The sequence below is a fragment of the Eutrema salsugineum genome, unplaced genomic scaffold, assembly GCF_000478725.1.
Source record: "Eutrema salsugineum unplaced genomic scaffold, Eutsalg1_0 scaffold_4, whole genome shotgun sequence".
Classification (NCBI taxonomy): domain Eukaryota; kingdom Viridiplantae; phylum Streptophyta; class Magnoliopsida; order Brassicales; family Brassicaceae; genus Eutrema; species Eutrema salsugineum.
In genome coordinates, this window is record NW_006256686.1 from 13,900,534 (window position 1) to 13,908,890 (window position 8,357).

The following is an 8,357-nucleotide window of genomic DNA, read 5'->3' on the forward strand; positions in this document are numbered from 1 at the left end:
CCGCTGATACCTCTGCTGATTCCCTATGTAGTTCAGCTCCTCTTGAGTTAGACCATCTTCGTTAACATTGTCAAAACTTGGCCCTTGCTCATCAAACTCGCCGACAAAGTGTATTGGCTTTTGAGTCGCCATTAAAACTTTGTCAAGCTTGCTCTGAAGCTCTCTTATATCCTTCTTCATACGCTGTTCATCACTAGATCCCTCTGAACGGTTTGCCCTATCAAAATCCTCTCCATACGTGTCATTGGACATGGCTAGGTTCTCGACTAGTTCCATTGCCGCATTGATCTCTTTCCCAAGAAAATTTCCATTTGAAGCTGTATCGAGTTGGTTTCTGATCTTGGGGAGTGCACCTCGGTATAAATTACTCAAGAGGGATGCCTCTGAGAAGCCGTGGTGTGGGCATTGGTTAGTATAGCTCCTAAACCGTTCCCAAGCCTCACTAAAGCTCTCATTGTTGTGTTGCGTGAAACTTGAGATCTGATTCCTGAGCTTAGCCGTGCGTGATGTGGAAAAGAACTTTGATAAGAACGCCAGTTTACATTGCTCCCATGTTTGTATAGAACCCCTCGGGAGGTTCTTTTCCCACTGGTGAGCTTTATCACCGAGGCTGAATGGGAACAAGCGTAGCTTGAAGCTATCTTCCGAGACGCCATTGATCTTGGTTAAGTCGCAAACTCGATCAAACTGATCTAGATGCTCAAGAGGGTCCTCTCCGGCTAGACCGTGAAACTTTGAGTTCTGCACCATATTGAGCAGGGAAGCTTTAACTTCAAAGTTGTTATTTTGAACCGGTGGAGCTTGAATCCCGGATCTATATTGGTGCGCATTAGCTCGGTCATTTTCTCCAACAAAGACCGGAGGAGGTTGTCTCTGAGCTTGTGGCGGTGGCGGATGAACATGGTGGGCTTGTTGCTCGTTTCTATTCGCTTGTTGTTGGTTTTGCTGAGCAAGCCGTTCGTTTCTTTGAGCCTGTTGTTGGTTAACGTAGGCTTGTTGTTCATTTCTTCCTGCCTGCGCCTGATTAGCCTGAGCCTGGTGCTCGGCTTCCTGAGCCTGTTGCTCGATCCTTTGCTGTTCTGCCATTCCAAGTCTTTCAAAGTGCCGTTCTCTCTCGCGAGCTCGCCTCTCGATCCTGTTGATGTTATTGTCGTACGGTAAAGGCGGTTCTGTGCTACGAGACCTCGTTTTCATGCACCTGAAATCAAAACAAGAACTTGCAAAAGAGTCAGTAAAACAAAAGAAGGTAAAGTCCTGATCTTAAGAACAAATAAAAGACTAATGCTCCCACAAGTTGGCAACGGCGCCAATTGATAACTAGAGTTTTCACTCTTTGAAGAGGTTATCAATACCCCTGTCCTTGTAGTACAAGGGGTTATCAAACCAAACTTGTAGTGGAGACACTATCTATGTCATTTGTCGCCTTAAGTCAAGAGAGAATGGTAAAGGTATTTAGCTAAGCTACGTAACAAGTGAATGAGCATAAAAATAAAACAAAAGATGAGATTTAAACTAAGTGGAGATGCAAATAACAAGCAGGTGATTTGGATGATGAATATATATAATAAAGGCAGAAGCTTTAAACAGGATACTTGACTCGGGTGCTTCCAAGCTAAACTAATGGGTTAATGAATCATTTTATCAAGCGATTTCATTTAACTTTGAACTCAAGGCATGTTAATCTTCTCATGAAGATATTAAACATCTAAACTGATCCTCTTTCATACCAAAATCTCTTTTGAGAAGCACGAATCAGTCAGCAATAAGATTCAGTTCAAAAATGTCATTTAAGAGAACAAACTATCACTCTCGCGATGAAAGACTCTTAAACCCTTAAGCGAGTGGTTCAGACATTTCTACCAACATTTTTGATGCGAGATATGTCTCAGATCTGAACCTCAAGTGATGTGCTTGGATCCAGCCTAGAGTTCTCGTCGGTTAAGGAATGAAACATGCAAGACTAGACACCTAAACCCATTAATCTATCTTGAAAGCACCCTAATCTACCTATCTAATGCCGCTTAAACGACTACTCACTGATCATGACGAGCTCACTAAGTCCTTTGCAAGACGTGTAGCTTGTCATGATAAGGAGTTTGATACTGGATGATAAGATTCTGATGCAAAAACGAGATATTGGATTAGATTAATCAAGTTTCACAAAAGAGGCAAGTTCTTAAGGCTAAAAGCAGATAAGAGATAAGATGATTAGGTTTTTGGTCCTAAAATGTATTTATAGCAAAGGGAAAGTGTCGCGGGTCAGCCCGGAACAAACCGGGTACTGAGCCGCCTTCTTGGGTTGATGGGTGAGTGCCACGGTGTGTCGGAGAGTGAAGCTGAGGTCTTTATGTCGAAGAGTGCATGTGAGTCAGGATCCAAATGAAGATCTCGTGAAGAACACGTCAAGAACATGCATGAACCCTAGTCTTTGATCCGTCTTCACGTGTGTGTTCTTGAGCCGTCTGGTTCTTGGTTCTGGGTTTGTGACAAGGGACCTCGCCATAAAATGTCGCGGGGCTTGGTAGTGGAGGGGTTTGGGAGAACAGCATCCGGCATGCACGCCGAGGCCATTACACCGAGGTTCACGTTCAACACTTAGTCGTTTCCAGCTTCATTTCTTACGTGTGCATGCCTTGATCCCAACGTGCCGAGGCGTCAGCACGAGGTCTAGTCCAAAATACTCCCAAGATATGAGCCTTGACTTGAGCAATGTTGAGGTGATGATGCCGAGGCCTGAGAAAATACTTAGCGCGTATCGCAACTCATTTTGGCTCGTATCAACCATATTGCCTTCCGGAAACAGTAACTTTCAACACAAGACTCCAATTGCTCTGAGACCAGTTCCATAGTCAGGATGACTCAATAAGCTTGAACTTTGGTGAAGAAACCGTCGGAGCTTGGGAAGTGGAAGGCTTCCTGGATTTCACATCTTTGCACCGCATCAGATTCACCGGAAAATAAGCTTTTGGACCGACGTGAACACCGGAGACCTTATCTTTCAAACCATTGATCCGAATTGAGTGATTCCAAACGTTCCGAAAAGACCTTTCACAGATATAAAACTTTGATGAAGACCGGGCGAGCTAGTTCTGACCGGAAAGGCTCGGTCCGTCGTGATCTTTGAAATCCGCTGTTCGGTCCTCGAGTACGCGCAATGCTGGTGCTTCTTCCGGAAGCCGTATCTCTCTCCTCACTGGTTCGAATTGGATGATTCCAACTGTTCCGAAATCTTTGCTTGATTGTCTCCAATTTTGATGAAGACCCCGTCAACTGATTCGGACCCGGATTGCTGATCTTCGCAACGCGCGGGCAAGGACAGGTTTTGGTCGAGAAAAACTTCCCGCGGTAAGGAAAATGACCGAGGGCTATGTACCGCGGTAAGCTTTTTAGCCGTAAAATTCTTCTCGCCTCGGCCAGAAACTTAACCTGTGGTAATTTGCACCCGATACTCGTCTTTGGTCGATTTTGGTCGATCGGTAAGGGTTTTGGCCGATAATAAGCATTCGGTAAGCTTTTTGATCGAGGTTTCTGTCCAGCCGGTACGTGTTTTGGCCGAGAAATTCCTCCAAGCGGTTTTCACCATTTTTGACCCTTTTCTTCACCGTTTTCTTCTCTGCTCCTCTTCTTAAGCTCCAAATGACTCCCAAAGCACCTGATAAAGACTTCAAAACATGCAAAACTCTTTGGGACCTAATGCAAGCCCTAAATCCTATTTTGATGCTTAAAGACTCAATTTACATGGGAAAACACATGATGAGGACTCTGAAATGCACTCTAAATGATGTAAAATATAGACATATCAGATATACAATGTCAACTCCGAAAGCCTTAGTTTCTCTCAGGCACAATACCCGAGAACAAAACTTTGGCCTCTCCAACGGCGTTGGTTCTCACCGTTGACGGCCTGCCCTAACCGATGGCCAGCCTCACGTCGGACATCGAGAAGCTACCGACGTTTGGCCTCACGCCGCATGTCGAGAAATTTCCTCCGCCGCTCTCGCCGTCCTCTGAAACTTTCTTTCTCCCTTGGGTGATTCCAAGGGTCAAAGAAGATGAGGCTCCTGACCCGCCCGTTTCACCTGACCCACCGGATTGAACCTCCACTCCACCAGGATGCGGTTCATCTTTTGCCTTCATTTTCTCACCGGCCTTGATTCCCTTGGATCTAGACATGCCGCCGTTTTCGCTACACTTTCTCTAGAGTCTTTCCAATCAATTCCGAGGACAAATTGACTCCGGATCTAGAACTACGCTCGATGTGGTCTGCTTCGATCAGCCTCAAGCAGTCTAGAGGACAAACTGCTTTCGAGATGCTATCAAGGGCCCTCCATCGTTTCAATCGGCCGGACATGCCCCTGTGATCCACAAAGATCGCTTCAGAGCCTCGAGTGCAGCCTTGTCGCTTATTCCTTCTACTTTGGACACAACCGCCTTGAATCTTGCCATTTAGTCTCGGAGTGGTTCGTTTGGTCCTTGGGATAGTGTCCATAGGTCGGCGTCGAAGGTTCCTTGATCCATTAACATTGAATAGTACTTGAGGAACAAAGCGGAGAACTGTTGGAAGCTGCCGATTGAGTTATGCTCCTGTCTCGAAAACAATTCCAGTGCGGCTCCCTTGAGATGCTCTACGAATAGCAGGCAATAACCGGCGTCTACCTCCCGCTCGGTCAGATTGGCAGCATTCTTTTTGAAAGCTCGTCCCAATGCTATCCGAAACGCTGTGATGTGCGCCTTCAGGTCAGTAGTGCCTTCGTAGAATGGGATTCTAACTTTTCCAGGCTCGGGAATCCTAGCCTCTGTGATTCTTGCTGTGAACGGTTTTCTCTGGTTCTCTTCGAGCATTTGATCGATCTCCGGTGTGGCGCTTGTAGCGTTATGCACTTGAGATTTCATGGCGCGTATTTCGGCCACTATCCGAGCAATTGAGGCTCGCAGCTCTTCGATCTCGAGGGTTTGCGCGCGGGTCATTCTCTTAGATTGGCGAACTCGCTCCTGATCTTCTCTCGTCTGCTCGTCTTTGTACTCTGCCTGCTCAACCCATTGGAGATTTTCCTCTTCCTCAGTTGGGTTGTTGTCGCGAACCGGGTCGGTGACTTCGTCAGCCTGAATGCCGTTTAGTGCCGAAGCAAGCTCTTCTTGACTTATCCGGCGAGCCGAGCCGTTTTTTTGTGAGTTCCTGGTTCCGTCGTTTTGTTGGGCGTCCACGTCGATCAAGTTGTTCTCCTCTTCGCCGCCTTGTCGCCCTGAATTCCGATGAAGTGGAGGCAGTTCGGTCACGTTGATTCGGGTTGCTGCAAGAGTTTGCTTGCCGAGGGGACAAAACATTAGCGGAACCATTGGATTTCTTGTGCCGCTACGCGAGGCTCCTGCAGGTGTTGAGAAATCGAAGCGCCTCCTAGCTCTCCAGGTTGGGTGTCGTCTCTCAGCCGTCATCGTGTCGAGTTTTTCCATGATTGCCTCGTTCCTTTTGTCTTGCTCGTCGATTTTATTCATCAACGTAGCCATCATGTTTTGCATTTCCTCTTGGGTTTCAGTTGTCGCCGTTGTTGTGCCCGATGGTGGAGCGTCCTTCGCCGCGCCGTTGTTGTTGTTGTTGTTGTTGTTGTTGTTCTCGTCATCGGCGGTGTTGCTCGCCATGTTATTCGGATCTTAAAGTCTTGTCGATTTTAGAGTAAGAAAATTTTGATTCCCCACAGACGGCGCTAAATTGTGTGAGCCAAAACTCGCACAACCAAAAACTTGTTAAGAATAACTTAAGGGATCCGAAATATCTAGGGTTTATCGCAAGAACAGTAAGATCAAAAAGAAGGTTTTCTTAGTGTGTAAGTATTATTGCTCTCGAGTTGTTACATAATAGATCGCATGAATCGTCTATTTATACTAATACTCTAAACCGCCTAGCCGAGAATCTCGGGAGAGATTTTTCGGAATATTTCCTTATCGCTTCGCGCAGCCACCGTCATAATGCTTTTGCCTAGGGTTTTACTGGGCTCACGTCCTTAACGACTTCGGCTCGGCCCATCTTCACTTGTGCGCAGCTCAGCCCATCTTCTCTCGTTCACTGCTCGGCCCATCTGAGCGTCCTTCACGCGGGTCGGCCCGTTTATCGCCTCCTCGCAGCTCGGCCCATTTACGATGTTGGGTACGGCTCATGCCACTTCTCTTATGTGGGGGGCTTGGCCCGTATCCGATGAATTACTGATTCTTCTTGCCAAAGCGGCTCTCCTAGATGTTTAATTATTCTCGAGATGGTTTAAACCGGTTAGGGTGAAACCGATCCCAACATCTCTCCATGAGAGTTCTGACGGTCTGAATTTATCCAAAAGAGTATTTTTGTTCCAATTTGCGCATCTTCCTCCCAAATTACCTGAAAAGTCTTTTAATATCCGAAATCATAGAAATCCTTTGAAAACCTTTGAAAATAGAGTAAAAACACCTGCAAAAGATATTAAAGTGATCTATAAAAATGGTCAAAATTCGGTGATATCAACTCTCCCAGACTTAAACATTTGTTTGTCCTCAAACAAAACAAAAATCAAATTTCGGTGAAAGGCTTGAATGCGCAGGAACTAACAAAATCTCAGGGACCTACTTCTAGACTAATATCAATCATTATGCATCAATCAGAGGAAGCTTAAAAAATTCTCACTAAAAATACATGCATAACTAGTCCGTTAATCTGTCATACGAAAATCTATGCACTTAGATTTAACTACTAGTCAACTAGCTCTTAACATTCATTAAAAATCTCAGTGGTTCTCATCAAAGAAAGTATAAGCGAGGCGATCTAAGCTAGGTATCAAAAGGGGTCCTTTTAGGGGTGAGGTTTAAAGTGTTTCTGGGTTACCTGAAGATTTGGAAAATGCTAGATATTATGCAAGCCCGCAAGAGAGAGAGGGGACCTATTGACACCCCGATTTTCAGTCACTTCTCATTGCCAAGCATAATCTTCCCCCAGACTTAGATCTTTTCCGAAAATCAGGAAGACGATCTCCAAAAATCCATATAATCAAACTCTACCTTGCCTCAAGAGTAAAATAAGGCTTTTATCTCTTTTACTCTCTTTTTTTCGTTTTTCTCTCTTTTTTTTTTTGGAAAAGATGCCTTTTTTTTTTAGAGAGAAAGTCTAAAGGACGAGATTATACCAAGATTTTGAAGTTCTCCCAAGGCAAGCTGAGTTTTCTCCAGATATTGAATCCTTCCGGTAAGGTTTCCGGTGAAACTGCAGGTCTCCGTCTTTAGTGACTGAAAACTGCGTCGTTCCTCTTTTGTCCGAACTTTTTGCACAAAGCGGTTTGGATATGGTGCTTGTGCTCCTACATAGTTTACTTCTTCTTCCTAAAGGGTTGGATTAGTGTGATCGGTTTCACAAAATCCTTCATCTTCAGTGCTATTATTGGTTTCACAGGCATGGATTGGGCGATTGTGGCTTTTTAGAAGTTGGCTCATCATATTCTTCAACTCGGTTATCTCTTTATTGTCTGTCCCAGCTGACTTCATCGAACGATCATATTCCGGACAGTCATTACTATTGGCTTGAGCTAAATTCTTGATAAGGGCTCTTCCTTGTGCTATCGTCTTTTGTCGGAAATCTCCATTGCTGGCTGTATCAAGTGAAAGTTTGTAATTTGGTTGTAAACCTCTGTAGAATGTGCTTAGAAGGCTTGATCCAGAAAATCCATGGTGGGGGATATCACGTTCATACTCTTTAAAACGTTCCCAAGCTTCATAAAAAATTGACCGGTCCTTGCTGGAAACTTTGGATTTTGTTTCTCAGTGGTTCGACCTTGACTTAGTATAGAAGTGGTTCAGGAAAGCAGTTTTACATTCTTCCCAATTAGTAATCGATCCTGCAGGCAAACATTTCAACCAACGGTGAGCTTTATCTGATAATAAAAAAGGGAACAACTTACACTTAAGATAATCTGCAGGAACTTGGTTTGTTTTCATCATGCTTCAAATTTCTTCAAAGAGCCCATTGGATGTTCAGAAGGAACTCCATGGAATTGGTTTTGTTTCACCAAAGAGATTATTTGAGGCTTGACTTCAAACTCATTCCGGTTTGAGAATAGTACTTGAATCGCAGATCGATTTTGGAAGTTCTGAGTTGGTGAATCAAAGTCAGCTATGTGATGGTTCCTGGTTTGTCTTCGGTGTTGGTTTTCTGATTGAACAGGGCGGTTATTACGTCGATTCGGCTGCATCTCCTGGTTGTTACCATCGCCTACATTGATAGGTGCATCAAGATCTTCACGTTCTTCTCTCTCTCGGTTTTGATGGTTTCTTGGAGGGATCTCGTTTCCCTCTCTATCTTGCCGAGGATGATCACCTTCTCTGTGATCATCTTCCCCATTTTC

The 8,357-nt window shown here is 44.8% G+C and overlaps 2 non-coding genes across 2 annotated transcripts; both read left to right on the forward strand.

Annotated features, from left to right (window-relative positions):
• The first annotated feature begins 388 nt into the window (after positions 1-388).
• On the forward strand, positions 389-495 carry LOC112084772. Its single transcript, XR_002898433.1, has one exon. It is a non-coding gene; the product is annotated as a small nucleolar RNA R71 (small nucleolar RNA).
• Positions 496-7,675: 7,180 nt separating this feature from the next.
• LOC112084990 lies at positions 7,676-7,782 on the forward strand. The gene has a single exon (XR_002898635.1). It is a non-coding gene; the product is annotated as a small nucleolar RNA R71 (small nucleolar RNA).
• The last annotated feature ends 575 nt before the right edge of the window (positions 7,783-8,357 follow it).